At 36.9% G+C, this 20054-nt stretch overlaps 1 long non-coding RNA gene across 1 annotated transcript; it reads right to left on the minus strand.

The window, feature by feature from the left end:
• Positions 1 to 18835: 18835 nt before the first annotated feature.
• On the minus strand, positions 18836 to 19276 carry LOC309798413. Its single transcript, XR_014293116.1, has 3 exons — positions 19221 to 19276; positions 19035 to 19151; positions 18836 to 18962 (listed from the first exon to the last, which is right to left on the minus strand). It is a non-coding gene; the product is annotated as an uncharacterized lncRNA (long non-coding RNA).
• Positions 19277 to 20054: the final 778 nt, after the last annotated feature.

Below are 20054 nucleotides of genomic sequence, written 5' to 3' on the forward strand. Positions count from 1 at the left end.
AATTGTGCTCAAATTGGGGAAGGCGACGATGGGGAGGGGCAAATTCGAATAGAATGAAACTGGTTAACACACATATTTCTCAACGTGTCGCCCAGTTCGCTTTGGAGTCTTTTCGGCACATACAAATCATAGCCCGAAATTATTGAGCACCACAAACCATTTTTATTTAACCCATGTAAAAAGTGTTTTTTCATAGAGGAACTGATGTGTTATTAAAAAATAGGTGAAAGGATGCAAGAAAATTATCTAATTGTCAATTTCGAAAAAAAATCTAGGCTCCAGTTTATTTTGCTTTTATTCGTGTTTCTTAAGTAATTGAAAAAATAGCTTTATTCGTTGATGAATATTTTAATTTATTAATAAATAGTGTCAGGGTTCCCTAGTTGAAAACTCGAATGTATCTTTAGGATGTTGCGAAATGCGTGACGAATTCCTCCGGAAGCAAACTGCATAAGACCTCCACACTACAGACTACGAATCACTTTATGACAACCTCCTGTTAGCCGCCAAATTAAGAAAATAGTGAATCAGATTAGTTTTTTGCAATCTTTGCTTGTAAATAAAATAAAGGAAATAAACTGTGAGAAAAAAATTCATGAATAAGCTCGCGACGTTGCTGATTTTTCCAGAACTGTGGATAAATTCCCGATGATTGGTAAATTTGACTTGCACAAGATAATCTGGCCTGCCACTTTAAGGGCACATACAAATTTTCAAAAAATTTCCACGAAGTTGAACGAAAAAGCAAATTTGGCCACTTTTGCAACAAAGCTATTCTTTTGCCAAGAAACATTTATTTCTCTATTAACAGTTTGAGCCACGCGTGAGCTTACATCTACTCACGCGTGGGTCGGTGGTTTTCGCCAGCATTTCTAGGCGTAGTACATAAGAGAAATTGTACCGTATATAAAATTCGTAACATTCTTGCAATAGAGCAAAGCATGCCCATAGTTATTTTACCTGTGCAATCCCTGAAGTCAATCCTTTATCCTTTAGTTATCTCATAATAACCCTCTGTTCAACTAGACATCGGTCATAAAGTATTAATAGATCGGTGGAGGCTTTGAAATCCTAATAGTTTTGTAAAAAAACCTACTTTAATGCATTATTCCAAAAGTATTGACATATCCCGTAAAACATTCCTTCAGCTTCAGATTATTTCAAACCAAAATTTCCAAGAAATTACACCTTAAAGATGGTCACCTGTTACCTGAAAGGTAATTTATAAAATTTTCTCATGCATGCACAGCAATGGTAGTGGTCTAGCAGTACGAAATCTCCCTTTTTAATTGCTTTCATGCTCGGAACGCGATTATTGGCACAAAAAAAAAGTAAAAGAAATCGTTTTGTAGGCTAAAACTAGAACCAGTAACGGTAAGCATCCATAGTGCATTCGAAAATACTATATCGCCCACCTAGGAGAAATCCCGTCCGTTAACTTACTTTTATAAAATAAACACCAGCCAAAAAGCGACTAAAAACTATTTGTGAGGTTAAGAAATTCTAAATGGCAGTGGCAGCAACTCAGCTAGTAGACGAATTTTACACATGTATTATGAATCTGGGTTGGGTTACATCGGTTATATATATATATCACCTGTACCTCTATCACCTGTACTCCCGTTGATCTTCGATTGAATCGAGCGAGCGCCAGTAATTCCTCTATCTCTCCCTATCGCGTGCAAAAATGACCCAATGGGTTCTGCTCGCTCTTGGGACACGTTGAGCTTCATACCCTTCCTTCAGGGTTTTTGTGAAGAACTCTGACCATCGGGTTGGTGGTCTTCCTGCTGTGCGTTTGACATCTCGAGGGACCCAATCCGTGACGGCTCTTGTCCATCGGTTGTCATTTAGTCGCATTTACGTGCTCGGCCCACCTTATTTTTGATATTTTGGCGTAAAGAACGGCGTCTCTAATCCTCGATCGCTGACGAAGGTGCGAGCTTCGTATTCCCTCTCTCACCTGCGTGATAGGAGTCACTCCTAGCACCCCCCTTTCGACTGCGTGTTCGGTGACGCTGAGTGTTCTTCCATCGTGCTTACGTAGCAACCAGGTCTCTGATGCGCACGTTAAGGCAGGGAGAATCGTTTAGTCAAAAAGGTGGGCACGGAGTCGAGTGTTCTTCATCTTCTTCACTACGTCCTCGATGCTCTTAGAAGCTCCCCATGCGGCTCTCTTCCTCCTGCTCAGCTCTGGGGCTAGATCATTCATCATGTTGACTTTTCGACTTAGATACACATAACTAGATGCATTGTAACCAAATACGAAATAAATACGAATAAAAAGAAAGAATAGAAATAGAATAGAAATTTGCATCAGGTAGCTTCAGTACTCCGAAGAAAATATTATAAAAATTCCAGATTCATGTTACTAATGGCCAAGGATGTCTGTGTGAAAAAAAGCTACTATACAAAATAAAGTGATTGAAATGGAGTATACTGATAGCAGCTCTTATAGAGCGATTACTGTAATTCACACCTGAATCCCTTAGCATATTCCATAGCTGCTCAGGTGTAAATCTGAACGGTATATTTCAAATTACTGAAAACACTTTTATCTCTTTAGATATTTAGTTGAAATATTAATTAATGCAGGAGTCAGCATTTTTTGAAATATGAAATGAGCGAACGTATAATTTATGCATATACCCACTTACTAGTGGAATTTGCATGTAAAGAATCCCATTCAATAAGAAATCTCTTCCTTCAACATGTACATATGCGTACTGCGCTCTATATATATATGCTCTAATCTGTTCGCCTCTTTCCTGAACAGACGGTTCCACTCAGAAAGCAAATCGATCAATAATTGCTAGGATTTCTTCGTTCACCTCCAAGTCAGAGAAGTACTTTGGTTATTAAATCTATATCATTGGGCGACGGTTTCAATGATACCTCTGAATACGCGAAAGGCTGAGTTCTATCTCGCACCGGGTCCGTTAGGTCTCCATCGGGCTTATATATTAGTGAAAGACATGTCTGCAAAGAACTTCTACCGATCCAGAAAGATCTGACCAATGCTGGTGCTTATGAGATTAGAAGGCTCTACTACGGCTATTCCATTCGAGGGAAATCGAATCGACCAGCCTTCAAGGGCATTCGTAAACGAGCATAAGCCGAGTCCAAAAACAAATCCTAAGGATGTGCGAAATGAATTGAATGAAAGAAGTGATGACAACCTCAAAATATATGGTTTCGGATTAGTGAAAAAACGGCATCATAGCAGATTTTTTGTGAATTACAACATCCGTTATAACGTAGTAGTGTAAACTATTTTAGAAACACGGGTGGAGAGAATATAGTAGTAATTAGCTGTCTGAATCATCGGCACGCCGTCAAAAATTGAGTTACTGGAACAGACATTGGATATGCCAGTCCAAGCTCGAACTGGACACCAAAAGCAAGGCATGATTATTAAATCTATTCGTATAAGTCGCATTCTGTAGAAAGGAAATTTAGCCATAGAAGAGACAGGAAACAAGGGATGCATAACCTTTAGTGACTCTTTTCTGCCATATCGAGAAATCTGCCTGGTGTTTTGATATGATTTTGATGCTCATATAACGAGGATAAAGCGTTCGACGTTAATCGACCAGTGTTCTATGTAACAAGCATTTAACGCCATTAACCAACATATTCCATAGCTGCGCAAGTGTAAGTAAATCTTAAGGTTATATTTCAAACTGCTGAAAATGTCTTTTACCACAAAGATCATTAGTCGAGAAGGTAAATGTTACGCAAGGCAGCATTTCTAAAGTATGAAATGAAACATTTTATGTATACATATAACCAATTACTACTAGAATTTGCATATGAAGCACCCCACTCAAGAAAGAAGTCTCCTGCATTGACACATATACAGGCCTATTGAGCTCTATATATAGGCACCTGCTATTTTGCACCGTATCATATGCGCGCTTACATATCTCACCGGTCATGTCTAAATTTCGTGATCGGCAAGCTCCTGTTATCTTATTGGACGATATCGTATTAACTATATCATATCGATGTCTATCGCTCTTCATGTTCCATCTCTCTCTCTTACATGCAACTCGATGCAACAACGAGTGGACACTTAGACTCGAATTATTGTGACTGTGAGAAAGGAGAAATCGCCGGAACCACTAACAACAAAACAGTGTTGTTGTAACAACCTCGTGTATGTCCATCAACTGAACAAAATATTTGTTCCGAGCTTTAATTCACAGGACTGTTCCTCCTGTTTAACGAACCTTATAAGTCTGCGATATCAGCTAAAGATGAGCTGATAAACTTGACACTATGTCCTTTTTGTAAAAATCGCCATCTGGCACGATGTCTCTCGTATAACAGGAAACTAAGCAGCAGGCACTGTAATAGTGCAGTGAAAGGCAAATCAATAATAATAAGAGCATATATTCATTGAACGTCGTTGATAAAGGAATATTATAGGGTTTATAAACGAAACAAGACAAATCTGTTTATTCAAAGTTCTTCCACCAACTACTTCTACACTTCTATTCCATAGTATTATCTTCTTATACTTTAAATATTTCATTGTCGTATGCATTTCTTTTGTGAAGAACTTTAGTTTATTGGTATCGTTTAATCTAACGACTTCTCCACAAGAAATGTAAGGGTTGATGACTATAATAAAAATAATAGAATTTAATCAAATGGCGTCTTCTACTCCCACAATATTCTGCAATGTTTAATTATTAATGGAATACTACTTCTCGTTCAGACCCCTTTTCGAAACCGTGCTTGCTCGAATACCCGCCATACACTTAGGAAATTCACGACGATGCCTAAGATTAGGTCGTTACGGAGTGGCTGTTTTTTAGGCAATAGCGACATATTTTCATTAACGAAAATATTGGAAAAGCAGTGAACACGAAAGTACTATAAAAGTTTTTGCTTCATTGCTATGGCGGTATAGATGGTATTTATACTACTGCTTAGCTTATGTTACTGCGGTCTACCATATTGCCATAATGAAATTGCATTTCAATTCATTCACAGCACTAACATGAAGATGTTGAATAAGCCGGTTGTGTTCTTCCTCAATGTTGTCAATCACAGAATCTTTCCATAGGCTGGCTTGTGATTTGAATAAATCCCAATCAACAATGGCTTGAAATTTCGTTTTTGAACAATACGGCTTTTTTTCCTCTCTGCGAAAATATGAGTTTTGCGCGAAGAAGGCGATGGTCTGATACGGTGTAAAACCTTTGAACAACAGCGACATCGGTAAGGCAAAACCTTCGGTTTACTATAATGTCGTCTACTTCATTATGGTACTCTCCATTGGGGGATTCCCACGTTCAGCGTTGAGAGAGAGGCTTTTGGAACTGTGAGTCACCATGGATGGTCTTGGTCGTCATGATTAACTCAGATAGCTTTTCACCCTGTTCGTTCCATTCTAATCCGTGGGTCTCAATTTTTTAATTCTATCTGGGTTGTTCAGACGTTCTTCTCGGTCCAATGTTAGCGTTGAAGTCGCCAATTATGACTTTGAAGAAGGCATTATTTTGTCTGTAGAACTTCTCCAAGTCCATATAAAACGCTTCGATTAAATCTTCGCCGTAGCTTGAAGTTGGCGCGTAGACGACGAAGATAGTCAAAGCAGGCATAGGCACACATCTCTTAAAGTCTAACCATCTGATTCGGGTTGTTACTTGTTCAAAGGACTCAATGTTCATAGCCAAACTTATGTTGACAAGGACACCAACGCCTTTAACTCCTCTATTATCGCTTGTTCCGAGGAACAGTTCTTCTCCGGAATCACAGATGGCGTTAAATAAATGGTGTCTTCTCTTCTCAGCCAGTTCGATGACGTCGTATACCTGATATTCTGGCCTGCATCAGCAAATCCTCAACAGCGGACTCAGATGCAAGCGATCTTGCGTTGTAGATACGAATCGTCACCTTAATCTTATCACATTTAGGCAGCCTAAAATGGCCCTGAGATTTTAGCAGGCTTCCCGTGTTTGACCTACCCAACGCTGCCGTACCGGAGGCTCATTCAGGATCAGAGGAATGAGGCCCATTTGTTTTACTGTGTTTGGCGTTTTCTTTACCCGCGGGCTAACTTGCCGGGCTCTAACCATGGATGCTGACTATACTCATGAGTAGCTTGCCAGTCTTTCCCACAGTTCATCAGAGTGGACATGGAGCTTATTTATTGGAGGCGACTCCTAACCGCCTCCCATGTACTTCACAGTCACTTGCAGGGTTTTGGCCGAATTGACTTGTAGAATACAATTTGCACTGCAAGAGCATTTCCACACATCATACACGAACATGTCTACGCAGAAACAGAAGGTATGCCAAATGGCGCAGCAAAAATAGGGATTTCATCCCCTTGATCCACTTGCGTCTCTGGGAAGCACAAGGTCGCTTTTGGTCCGCGTTTCATCCCCTATTCGCCACCTGGGGACGCGCCACGTAGCCTCGCGACTAGCCGGCTCGAGATCCATCAGTGAGGAAAAACCTCAGTGAATGGAGATCCGTGGTATATATATATATATATATATATATACGTATAGAAAGGTAAAATTTTTGCTGTATTCATATTTCAGAGACTTCATGTTTCACAGAGCCGCTATGCTTCCGATTGGACGAAAAACAACAATCATTAGGGCTCTAGTGAAGTCGAAATAGCCGCAGCAGTTTTTGGTAACAACCTCCTGTTAGCCTATAAATACAAGAAAATATGGATTATTTACGCGAAGGTAAGCGAGAAACCATTTTTCAAATAAATAACTCACACCTTATTATTTATTGTAAAAAAATTATCTATTGACATGTGAAGAATGTCACATTTCAACGTTCGTGCTATATTAAATTAGCGTATTGTATCAGCTGTCATACGATTGCAAGCTCATAAGAAAGCAGAGCAAATTTCTTCTATCGAACTGGCCAATATTTGTGAAAATTCGCCATATTTAATATTTCTATAAAACGAGAATCTCTCAGCTTATTAAAGAAATAAGTGAGGCGTAGATTGGTAAAGTGTTACTGATCACTCTTATAATGTTCTTTCATTAAACACTGATCGAAGAACAAGAAGTATATATGCGAGTAGGACGACAGAAAGTAGAACACAACAAGTAAAATAAGATAAAAACAATCTGGTTAAAAACTTCGGATTGTAGACGACAACGTACATCACTTCTGAGCTCATTTCAATTGTTAATCCCTTTTCTCTTTCTGATTTTTAATGGAATCGAAAGTTTATTGAAATATATCAGTGTGGAATATACTAAAGATGAAAGTAGCAGTTGCGTCCAACTAACTTTTAACGAACTAAAAATGATGCTGAGACGATGTTGAAGAGAATATGCATGCATGGATAAAATCCACGAGAGAATAAAGTCGTAGGCAATATGGACGTACTATGCATGCATTCTAACGCACTTAAAGACAAAAAATTCTAAATATGTTGAAATGTTGAAAATCGGGATTTTTCAACGTTAGTCAGCAAAAATACTTCATTCTACTACAACAACGTATATTACGAATGAGATAATGTGGCATTAAGTAGATGTGCAAACCTAACCACTGAAAATCGTATTCATGGCATTTATCTCATCAGTTCTCATTTCTACACTTTTTGGGCACGTCCAGTTCAGTGGTTAGAGGCTTGCCGCAATATACACACGTCACTATTAGTTCAATCTTCCGCAACTAGCTAGCCTAACCAGATATCCCTCCGGGATCGGAAAATCTGTATCAGATTCATCTAGAAAGATGAAAACATTTAGCACATGGCTAGCCATCGCAAGTCATTGTATGTAACCAATATACGTTCAATCATTCTTACGATGCTACGAACGAAGTCGAATGCAAGCCGCATACTTGTGGGATAGAATTACGCCGAACGCTCTATTATTTTTTTTTCTATGTATATTACAGCGCTAACTATAAAATTTGTATTTAGCTAACCATAATCTCATTAGGTCGATTAATAAATAGTGGAAGAATTCTGAACGCTTGTTCAGTGTCCATTTTTCACCACTTTCACCTTCTCTAGGTAATTCATGAAAGCAGTAATTTCTTTTCTTTGTCAGAATACGAATGAAAATTTTAAATAGCATACGTTTATTGCTAAGCAACAAACAAGAATAGATAATGAAAGAATGCTTAATCAGAATGAAAAGAAACCGACAGAGGGAGACAATAGAATACTACAATGAAAAAGCCTAGATTAATCTAGAGTTTCTAGACGTGTACGTTTGCTAAGAATGATAGAGCTCAACATAATACATCACATTTCAAATTAATTTCAATAAAATTGGTTTGGTAGCGATGAATTGGCACGACGAGTACCTTGAATAGTCAAAAATCTTGCTTAAAACCTGCTACTAATAAATACCCTATAAGCAAAAGAATTTCTATTAATTTTTGAATAATTAAGCTCCATTGCAAGAAATAGGTATCTGTCAGCAAAATGTCTGATAATTTTCTTCGTGCGAGAAAATCGACACTTCATTTACAAATTGATTTCTCGGTAATCTGTGCTCTTTTCATCTCTAATCCAACTAAATTGCACGAGATCGAATGAAAAAAAAAGGATAATGAGAAAAAGAATAGAAAACTCTAAACTTAGGAGTTAATCAGACTGGCTTTCAATTTTTCGTAATTACGCTTCATAAGTTATCCTCCTGCATTAAAAAGTGATCCAACCTATGCTTAAAGGAATACAACTATAGAATTCACATTCGAAACGAGATGTTATATACCATTTTGAAAACTTCAGAGAAAGCCTGCGATACTGATAATGGATAACTTAACTATAATTTCGGAAGAATTTGATATATCATAGGTACACCAAAATTAAGAATATAGTACTTTGTAGCTATATAGCTTCAGCTTAGCTTGGGTTCAATACCGATTTGGGCACCTAAGATCATCCCGATAACGGGTGAGTGAGTGTTGATAGCGTTGATAGAAGTAAAATAAAACCCGCTGAGAGAAATGCAAAGCGAGGGGTACGGAGAGTGTAATGGATCACTGGTGAACTCCCGGAAAGGGCTGTATCTGTTTGGAAGTTCGCACTGCCCCAAAGTTTTGCGAATATCTCAGCGTCTTAGCGTTTATTTCGATTAATAATAACACTTCCGATTAACAGAAATAGGTAGTTAAAAATAAAACTTAGGATCATTATAATACTTTGTGTTGGTGTGACTAAACTCTTGATATTATCAAAAATGAATTAAGTAATTTTTGAGTAATCGTTAGTTCATGATGCGTATATAATGAACTAATGCAAATCAAGCAGTGCAACATCTGTACACCACAATTTTTTTATAGAAGAGCGAAAAAAAAATGAATTTCTGCAGACAAAGGAAAGAAGAAAAAGTCTGCAAGTTTGTAGGTCCTAAACTCAGGTTAGTTGTACAAGCATTTTAACCAGCTGTTAACTGGTCTTAGGTTTTTAAAATAAAAAAATTAAACCGTAAGCCATGTTGTCATCGAGAGGACTCTGACTGGCAGCGTAGAAACGAAGCTCGGACCGATATTGGTGTTCTTGAGAAGAATCGAGAATTTTGGGCTAAGAGGTGAATTATAACCAATCCTCGATCAACGGTTTGTCGGCTGTTTATTTTTTTTAAAAGCACATCTTTCTTAATATTTTCTGGCCCTTTTTTATCGTTTTCTTCGTAAAAATTCAAAATACATCTGGAACCTAGTGCTGCTTATGCTTGAATGTCTTCTGAAAAATACACAACACGTTAAAATAAAAAAAAAGTTAAGAAAAAATAATCGATGTTTCACATTGCAAAAAGCGTCAAGCCAGACAGGTGACACAAAACCACTTTGATTTTGCTGTCAGGTGTAACATTCTCAAACAGGAAGACGACTGACGTGTGGGCTATGGCAAGCAAAAATCATTGCACATTGGATTCCAGTTCAAAGAGACAACACCCATTTGTAATAACACTTTCGAATGGCACTAGGTAGTTGAAAGTGCATGTAATCTAAACATCTAAAGATACAAAAAAACAGTAAGAAAATAAGTGAAATGTAAACTGTTCTGAACTAGGTATATTAGCCGTGCAGTGCGAATATGTGAATATTTAGTTTTAGCATGCTGGTATGTTAGGCTCCATATATTTACGCTATATGAACTTCAAACATGAGTTATTAAATCCCTATACAAATAATATCATACAACAGCTATCAATACAAAGAAACTAATGACTACTATTAAAAGCTTCATAGATTCGTCTATGAAAATCGATGGTTGCCTGTGATCGAGTCGAATGAAGAAAGCGCAGGTGCATATGAAGACGCACCATCAATTCATTTAGCCTCAACGTGAGCATTGTTGTATGAACCATTTTAAACGAAGTGATGTGTTCATCTATGAAACCGTTAGTGGACAAAATATACAGTATCCATCTCAATGTTATGAGAAGAAAACAAGTGGAAGAGTTCGACACTTGAGTGTGATAACAGCGATAAATCATTTTTATTCCGGAGAAATACAGTAGAAAATACGAAGTAATGTATAATATATTGTACCATGAGAGCTTTTTTAAAGGTGTCTGGTTGCATCTTCACAAATAATAGCTATACTAGAGGAAGGAGAGAAAAAATACTATTATTAGAGCTCGGTTTTCTAAACGTTAAGAAATTTGTATAGGTCTAATCGGTAATTACATTATTCTCAAAGAAAGATCAAAAATGAAAGGCTCACAGAGATATTTAATTGAGATGTACTTCAATGAGGTTTAAATACCAAAATTGGAATGTTAAGCCAATTAAATACTGAAAGTTTTTGTGCCTTAATAATGTTAAATGGGATACACAAGTGACTGGATATTTTCTTCAAAATTCCACTGCAGCACTCTCTTTCTCAAAGAAGTCGCTTTCTAATATCCAAAGATACGTCTTCTCCATGTTGACGGTATTTCGAAAGAAGGCGTTTTCAGCTAAAGGTGAAGGAGGCCAAGGATCCGATTCTGAAAAATACTGAAAAATACAAATACTGAAACAAAATCTTGTTCTTTAAGGTCACCTTGCAAAAATGAACACCCAGTTCGCTACCTCATACACAAATTTATAGGCAAACTATACTCTATCCAAAAAGTCAAAGACTTGTCTGCCTTCGCAAGCTTCTCCTAGAGCTCATTTCATTATTATAACTTAGTAGCACACGATATGACTCTTGTTTCAGTAAATGCCGACTAATAATATCATCTCAAAGGATAATAAGTTAGAAACAGTTTAGATGCATTGACAATGAGTTATTTCATATGCTATCTTGTTATAAGCCAAATTGTAACCAAAACTTCGTTAGCTACGGAATATTGCCCATTGTGAGAATGATAATGTTGAAATTGTAAGAATGAAAAGCAATAAATTGGCGAATTCTTATTCCATCGCTTCGTACTCATTTCAAATAAATACAGAAAATAAAATTAAACAATAGGTACAACCCAATAAAAACCTCACGAAATCAACCAAGCCAAGGCGACAACCGAAAACAATTTCTCAAGAAATTGTCACATTTGAAAACACAATAATTTAATGACTTTCTTGGGAGTCAAAATCGAAACAAGGACTAATATTGTTGACGGGTGATTTTTACTCTGCTGCTGTTCTATCTTCGGACCGCAGAAATCCACATGTACGAAAGCGAAATGCTGATGGTTTCGCAGATTTATCTGAGCGAAAGAGGACGCATAGACGAGGACATCAATATAATTCTTCAGTAAAGCAAGGCAAGATCAACAAAGACGATTACATTACAGTAGCACCGCTTTCTCAACTAGTAAAGTTGTCATCACTAAAGTCACACAAAGTTGGCCTTAGTGCTTTAGCGGAAGAGGAGCTGAGTGCAATATGCTTATGTCAGCATAATGAAAATGAGATAAAAACATATCGCCGGTAATGCCAACACTTTTTTCGGACATGGAAGGAAAGATATCTTTCTGCAAGCATTGCAAAAGTAAAAGGAATGCATTGTTATTTCACATGGTTTCCCTTGCGCAACTCGCATCACCTATGATCGGGAGTTCTCAGCTTTCAGCTTTCCAATTACAAGATCGTTTTTAAGATAATAATAAGAACTATTTGGTAGAATTAAAACATTGGTATAAAAGTGCTTGTTATAAAAACATGGTCAATTCTTGGAACCGAACAAAAACCTTCATGGACGACGATTGTGAGACAACAAGCCAAATAAGAGGCGTTCTAGGTTCCGTACAATATAAAATTGTTATCTTAAAAAACAAAACTTTTGCAGAACCAACAATGATTAGCAACTTTTGCTGAAGGCTGAAAAAGGATTATACATGATTAGCAACTTTTATTGAAGGCTAAAAAAGGATTATATAAGAAGAAATATATGCATTTCAACTCGCCCTCAAGATAATTAAAAGCAATTTTTCCGAACTAAGCAAACTTATGGAGCTCAAGCGTTGAGCATTAGAATTATGAATTCAAAGAATCTACTAACCATGATGCTGACCTTCTTCAAGCTCCATGGCCTCAGATAAGTCATCACATTGTGGTTGATCCGAATTGGCCGGACCTATAGATGAGAATCGCATTAGAACAATAGATTCAAGGAAAACCTTTTAAATCAATTAACAAATATGCTCACTTTCTCCATGCTTTTGATGGAAGCTTTCCCGATTTTCATTCGTTTCAGGAGGTCTGGGTAGGGCACGACGACGCACCTTAAACTTCACTTAAATGAGCTGTTGCACACATACTTCAAGACGGTTTTTCAACACCGACGATGATTTTCCCATCACTCGTAATTTGAAACCTTGCAATTTTAATGATTTGTATAGCAGGCTTTGTTCTATCACTCCAACGCTATTGAAATAGACACGAGCATTAGCGATATAAAAGGAAACAAATTCGTATTCCAATAGAAAAAAATCCCTCTTATTCAACCAGAAAATCAGAACTTTACCTTTACAGAAAAGAGGACTTTCAGCAATAATTCTTATTTAAGTTAATAAGATTCGATATTAACTAAGATATTTTGGTTTAAAGTTCAAAGTGGATATCACTTTCCACCACATGCATTTCAGTCAATGCATGTTCGGCATCTATGAAATATTGGATGGCTGGAATTCGCAACAAAAGCTCGAGTTATTGGTATCGATAATTTCTGCCTCGGTTTCCTGAATATTAACAGAGTGACCAATAAGGAATTATCTACCGTTACCTTCGGATAGCTAGCTGTCACCAACCACTTAAAAGCAACTATTTGCCGTAATGCCCAAGAATCGACCAATTCGAGAATTCTGTTATCTCTGTAAGTCTTATTTTCAGCATTGTCGTTTATGCTTAGTTTCAGTCAATTGATTAGAGCGGTTCACTAAATGCTTACCCTAAAAGGCAATGTTTTGCATATTGTATAGTAATATTGTAGTAATTAGAAAAACTTTTAATAACACCTTTCCAAAAGGAAAACGAATAACGAAAGACTGACATACAGTGCGTTTTGAACCTGCTGATCAGCAAATGTGAATGAATTAAATCCGTCAGTACCTTTCTCGTGATTGTTCTGGCTTTGATTTTAGCTAGCGGATGCCGAATTATACGGCAGATTAGCGCTTTCGTAGGGGTCTTCCGTTGATTATTTCTAGCCGTCATCCTGGAAGATTCTTATTCATTTATTAACAAAAAGGGTAGTCCTAACAAAGAGGAAATTATTATAAAAATTATATCTGATTGAGTAGAATAACGAACACTCACGTTTTCATACGAATAAAAACTATTTTTGATAAAGCGAAACAAAAGTAGGATCATGTCCATGGGCTTTTACAAGTGAAACTGTTTGAGCTAGCCGATTCAAAGTGATGAAAAAAATGATTCAGCCTGATTATTAAGACGTTCTTAGGTTTCCAATAGATTTATTAAGATTGTTGATGTTCCATTAGTAGCTGCAACTTTCACAAATCCACAGACGGCCACAAATTGATTATTTCACGCTTCCAATATGTCGAAGCAATTCCACAAATGTTTCACGAATTTTGCAATTAAATACAATTAGAAATAATATGTAGTAGGAACATCACGTTGAATCGTTCGTAAAGATTAAAAAATACTTTCTACAACATCAATTAGTTATGAGAAAATGAACAATATTGTCAGAAGAAGAAGCATTGCAAGTGTTATGAAATGAACCACAACACAAACTGCATGCATATGCAATCGCAAGCGTTAAGTATTCGATCGATAAGAACGGTGTAGATCAAGGCGATCTTCATCGTACATCTTTTGCATGCTTTTAGACATATACACTAAAAGAAATGATTAAAAGTGTCACTACGTAGAATATCTAAAGCGTAACCAAAATTTCGTACTGCGAAAAAAATACTAATTTCAAAGGTGAAATATTACATAATGATTTTCGTTGTTGTGTAACGTCCAACTGTAGAGCATTTGATTTACACCTGGAAACTGTTTGTATGGCGATGGTTGGAGCTGATTTGAATTTTGACGGGTACAACAATATTCCAGAGAGTTGTTAAATATTTGAATAACTAAAAAATCACTAGTAATTGCCGACATATCCTATCTAAACGTACGCGTTGGACATCGCATAGATGCTACGCAAACATCATAGAAGACCATTCAATAATATGGATTCGATAATGAGAATTTGCTTCGCGGTAGTATTTAAGAGAAAAAGTGCGATCGGCCATTTGAACATTAAAGCTACAAATTCGTAAGAATCGTTCACATCGGCGACTTTATCTAGTGTTATCAGCTGTAATGTTTCCTACGTTTGAAAAGGATCTGCAGTTTCGGAGATATAATTGTTTGTCCATTGCTGGCATTAAGCAGGCTTTTTCTCAAGGGTTCATAAGAGGACAGCAAAGTCCAAATGTTTTCTCACCACCATTATTACTCTTTTCTATTTCGACATCAGGAAGATCTACTCGAATTCCAATATGATATTCCTTGTCGCTCAGTGCATTTTTATAGAACAAAAGAGGCGAAGAGACACATTCTTGTGCAACGCACTTTAGTTCGGCAATTTTGGTGAGAACGCATATGAGAAGCTCACATGGCTTTACCGTGCCAGTTTCATACTCATCGATATGGCATGTCGTGCTCTCCCATATCAGACGTACTGTTTGACAATTTTTAAACCAAATACTTTAATTGCTTCAGGTTCTCTTAATTCAAGTTTTTCAATCGAACTAAGAACTATTCTATAATAATGCTGAGATGTTAGCAAAACTCGGAGCCTCAGGTGGACTTCGAACGCGCTGATTGCGCCTTCCGGGAGGTCATGAGCTATTAACCAATCAACTGAACTTCTTTCTTTGATTTTCTCTAAGCATGTCTTATTTCTTATTGGTACTATGAGCAATCACCCGACAACGGAAATAATCTGTTGGGTACGATTCGCCATTGAACCACAGTTAAGCTGAAGCTGCAGTCAAATTATAGTGTTCTTAACTTTTATTTACTGCCTATCTTTATCTCGTCAGTGGTATTATGTCTTATATAACTGCAATTCTGCTGAGATATTTGCAAAACTTGGTGCGCCAGAAAAAAATAGGTAGTGAATAAAAAGTTAAGAACATTACGAGCAATTACATTTAGAACACATTTGAAAACCTGCTGCAAACTTAACTACTCTTTCTAAAAGGATCCGACAAAGTCAATGAATCTCTTCTTAAGTGTTGCTTGAATGGTGGATATTTCATAGTAAAATAAGGCGTCTGTATGTTTTAAAAAGAGAGAGCTCATCGACAACGACTCTAATGAGCACGAAATAGGAGACCGATCTTGTTAAGCTTCTGAAACATCAGTATGGGAAAAGTGGAAACGCGCGCGTCGTTCCCAATTTAATAGACAAATCCTGGTCGCATACCTTGAAGTTTGGGAGCATTTTATGAATTTCTCGACAGTACTCGGTTGTAACGATATATCCAGAATGAAACTGCAGTGGATCACTCCGGCTGTCGCGCAATGAAATTTCTTCATAGCCTTTTTTTAAATTTCAACTTGATATTGGAAAGTGCTACCGTGCTTCATGACTGTCTTATCTTATTAAGAACCTTGTCTGCTTTCATAGAGAATGCTGCCTTTGGCAGATGTTAACTTGTCACTAAGAAGCATATAATTTAAAAAATCGTGTAACAGACTTAATGACGAGGTTCTATTACTAATTTCTTTAACTCATGGAAGGTAAAAATAAATCGTTTGAAGTTTATTTGTTCATTTTCAAGGGATACGCCACACTTACCACTTCAAAAAGCATTGTAGAGGTGGTATAATGCTTATCTGGCTTATACAATAACTTATGGTGAACTTCTGATTTGCCAAGTCCGTAGTTATTAATATGTTTGGCAGTGTATTTTTTGAAAAACTCGCTTTCATTTAACTTTGCCACTATTAATCAATAAAACGCAGCACAACACTGTAAAATGTTTATTTCTCATTTTGCAATTAAAACTAATGCATATAACACATCCATGTATGCTTTTCAATTGTATGACCACTTTAAGAGCAATTTGTGCAAGCTAATCGAACACACTGTATTTTTGAATGTTGTGGTAAATCGACTATATTCGCCAATTGTTGAATGTTGGAGAGAGACACATTATAAGATACAATGAGATCGAAGAAATGAAGGATTTTACGAGAAGTTTACTTATTAGATCTGCATGTAAATGACGAAATTACGGGTAGTAGTCTCCATCTTATCATGCCATTATTTAAGTATTCATTCCGCCATAATATTATGTTTATCCTTATCTCAGAATGTTATGTTGACAACAAGTCGACCAATTTCCAATTCCTCCAAATTAGCAAGCTGTTACTGTTGACAAGTCGATAACAATCAATCGATAATGCCAAACACTTATGCAATGGAGTAAACTCTCGTTTTATCTCTGTCTCTCCAACTCTATCGTTACAATTTGGTTGAGTAATGGTAAAGCATAGCGGTAAACCATACATCAGTAGCACCGCCACTAGGCCCTGCAAAAGGGTGAGCGGTTTTGGGCAAGTGATTCTCTCACCAACTACCGATCAATCGCAGCAGATCGTCACCTTTCTGATACAAATATTGTTATCATTATTTATTTGTAATGAGCCACATTGATACATGACATATATTGGCATATTGTCCATTTAAGCATGTGTACTATCGAATGTATTAGTTAGTCAAACATCTTATTAATTGTTGGTATAGTGTCTATACATTAATATGGTGACATATGTTACATATTCAGTTCGTATCGTATATAAAGGTTTTATTGTCCAACTTTGAGGTAAAAGCCATACAAATAACATCTACAAGACCCGCGTGGCATGCTAAAGACTAAGGACGGATTCAATCACTGAACGTTCTAACCAATACACTTCACAGCTCCAGCAACTTTGACTTTGGTGATTACCTGATTCCATTCAAGCGTATCATTCCGAGATATCTTCAGATGGACTAACCGTCACCATTGTTACTCGTAACCACTTCCTAACTCCCATGATTGTAGAATTTTCGCTGAACTACCGTGAATATGCAACTAGTGTACACGCAAGAAAGCTAACGCCCTCATGCATGAATCCTTATACTTGAATAAGTAACCTATATGTTAATTTAGAAGAAAAGCCTTAATGCCAAATAAGCCAGAGATAAATTACAAATCAACTTCTACGTGTATACAGCTTATTTTTCATGTCGCACACAAAACTCTTGGAAATGCAATGCAACCGATTCTTTTGAAACTTGGAAAGTCCTGATGTGCTTCGCCCCATTAAACCACTGATAACAACACTGCTGATTATTAGAGAGAATCTATTTCTCATCACACGTTATAATAAGATCGAGAAACGGGTCGCGGTGGTTGTCCAGAAGAAGTTCCCACGATACTTTAAAACGGCAATGTTTTGATTGTCACTAAATTTGTGCGGCATTCATTTGTCGAAGTTCTTCGACATTCCAATTTTGTTTGGTTGCTCCGAAACAGTTGGTTTCATACGATAGTTCTTTACGAGCCGTTTGATTTGCCCTGTATCAAAATATGAATTCGTAAAACTAGATATGTCAAAAATACTGCTTTGATACTTACAAATTTAACCGCTAAAACATTTATAATAGTGCAGAATTAAAAAAAAGAACTTGCCAAAAACAAAACACAAAAAGAATGAAACTACAAATTCAATACTAAATTGTGAACCACCTAATGAAATGAAATAAACACAACATCAAAACAAACTATTATTTCAAATCTTTGAATAATATCTTGCTTTCAAGTTTATGAAGAACAGAGATCAATGACAAAGATAAACGGTCATGAACAGAAGAACTGATGACGGCTAGTTGAAGTGTTCACAGACGTAACTAAACACAAAATTGCAGTGGATGACCACCTTGAGTGAAAAGGCTGAAAAGGAATGCCTAGTGTTTGTAAGACTGGTTAGGAATGAACATTTGCGTTTCCAAATATAGATGTAGCTATTTCTAACTTGGAATATATATATTCTAGTCGTGTAAAAAAAATCATATGGATGACTAACAAAATGAAATAGACGAGTGAAGAAATAAGTATCTGATTTAGGAAAAATGGTGCACGAGTATCGAAATGGTACGCTCTTGTAGCAATTTGACAAATTGACACCTGACATTAAATATGGCTCGGCGCTATATCTGACTTTCCTAAGATCTCCGTGGTTGACTAACAGATCATTTGAGTTTTTCATGCTATCCATAGGAGCATGTTGATGCTTTCTATAATAGGTAAGGTGTAACAATGCAGTGAATGAACTCGAACTGCATTACTAGGCATAACGAAACTCACTGATTGGCTCTATATACACTGTGTCCTTTCTTTGCACAGCGATCTGCAACAAGAATTGGGACGGAGACGGAAACTGTTGTAGTGACGACTTGATGTAGAAAACAGAGACCATAGGTCAGGTCGATAAAATCGAGTGGTATTTGACTATCATCTGCCACCCACAAGCGAGTATTTTGGTGTTTTGACAGTGCCCTATAAAACTACTCATTTGCACCAATTATCAAAAGAAGAAAGCAAAAACAGAGACGACGATTAATAATCGACGTGGAAAGCGGAGTGTGCGTTGAGATAAAATTCGTTAATGACTGGCGAGACAATCTTTGTGTCAATAATAGTTCCAGCGGGAATGTTCTGGTCAGCTGCACGCTTGCCATGAATATCCTGAAAAGAGGAAGAAGAGTTTCAACTTTAAAATTATTTACTACCATGCCAAAAAAGAAACATGCAAACCGATTTATATAATCGCTCGATGTGGTCTTTTTACACAGCTAAAGCTGTCACGTTTGGTTTACTTTCTTTCGAAAGCAAAGAAATACCGTTGCTGATAGCACGGATATAAACGTCAACTATCTTAAACAATAAAGTTAATAAAATCCTTAAGAGGAACAACTAAATCCTTTATTACCAGGCTGAACTGTTTCTCGGATATACCCGAAAAGTAGAATATGACGTGCCTATGTGCAACAGAGTTTGCCACTTGGTGTCTCTCCATAATGTCAGTGACAAGCTCGCCCAGTTTCGAACCCATCATCTGTCATACAACTTGTTAAATGAAAATTTTAAAAATAAAACAACTCACATCACTTCGAAGAGGTTCAACATAAACGTAGCCCGCTATGAAATGTTGAAGGTTCCTCGAACAATTTGCTCCCCAACCAAGAACTGAAGGCATCTAAGCGATATGCTTCAGAACGGTAAAACCACATAAGATAGTGAAATCATAAATATGAAAGCAACCTTATGGTTCACCCCATGCTCAATATCTAACTTGGACAACGGCTTTGGATAAGAAATTTCAAATCCTATGAATACGAAAGCATTGTCGCATAGCCAGTTCCTTACACTAAAAAGAAAATCTAAGCATGATACTCTTTAGGTATAAAGCTACACAATACAAACCATATACCTATAAGATGATGAAAGAACGCAATAAAAACAAAGAAAAAACCTTAGCAATCACGTTATCGAGGGTCTGATTTTGATTCCTACGCATTACACCATCGACCCTGCTTGTCTTAATCTATTGAAAAACGATTTGATAGTGCAATTTAAGGAGCTTGATGA

Source organism: Mesoplodon mirus, assembly GCF_964341445.2.
Source record: "Mesoplodon mirus genome assembly, contig: HAP1_SCAFFOLD_3315, whole genome shotgun sequence".
In the NCBI taxonomy this organism is placed as follows: domain Eukaryota; kingdom Metazoa; phylum Chordata; class Mammalia; order Artiodactyla; family Ziphiidae; genus Mesoplodon; species Mesoplodon mirus.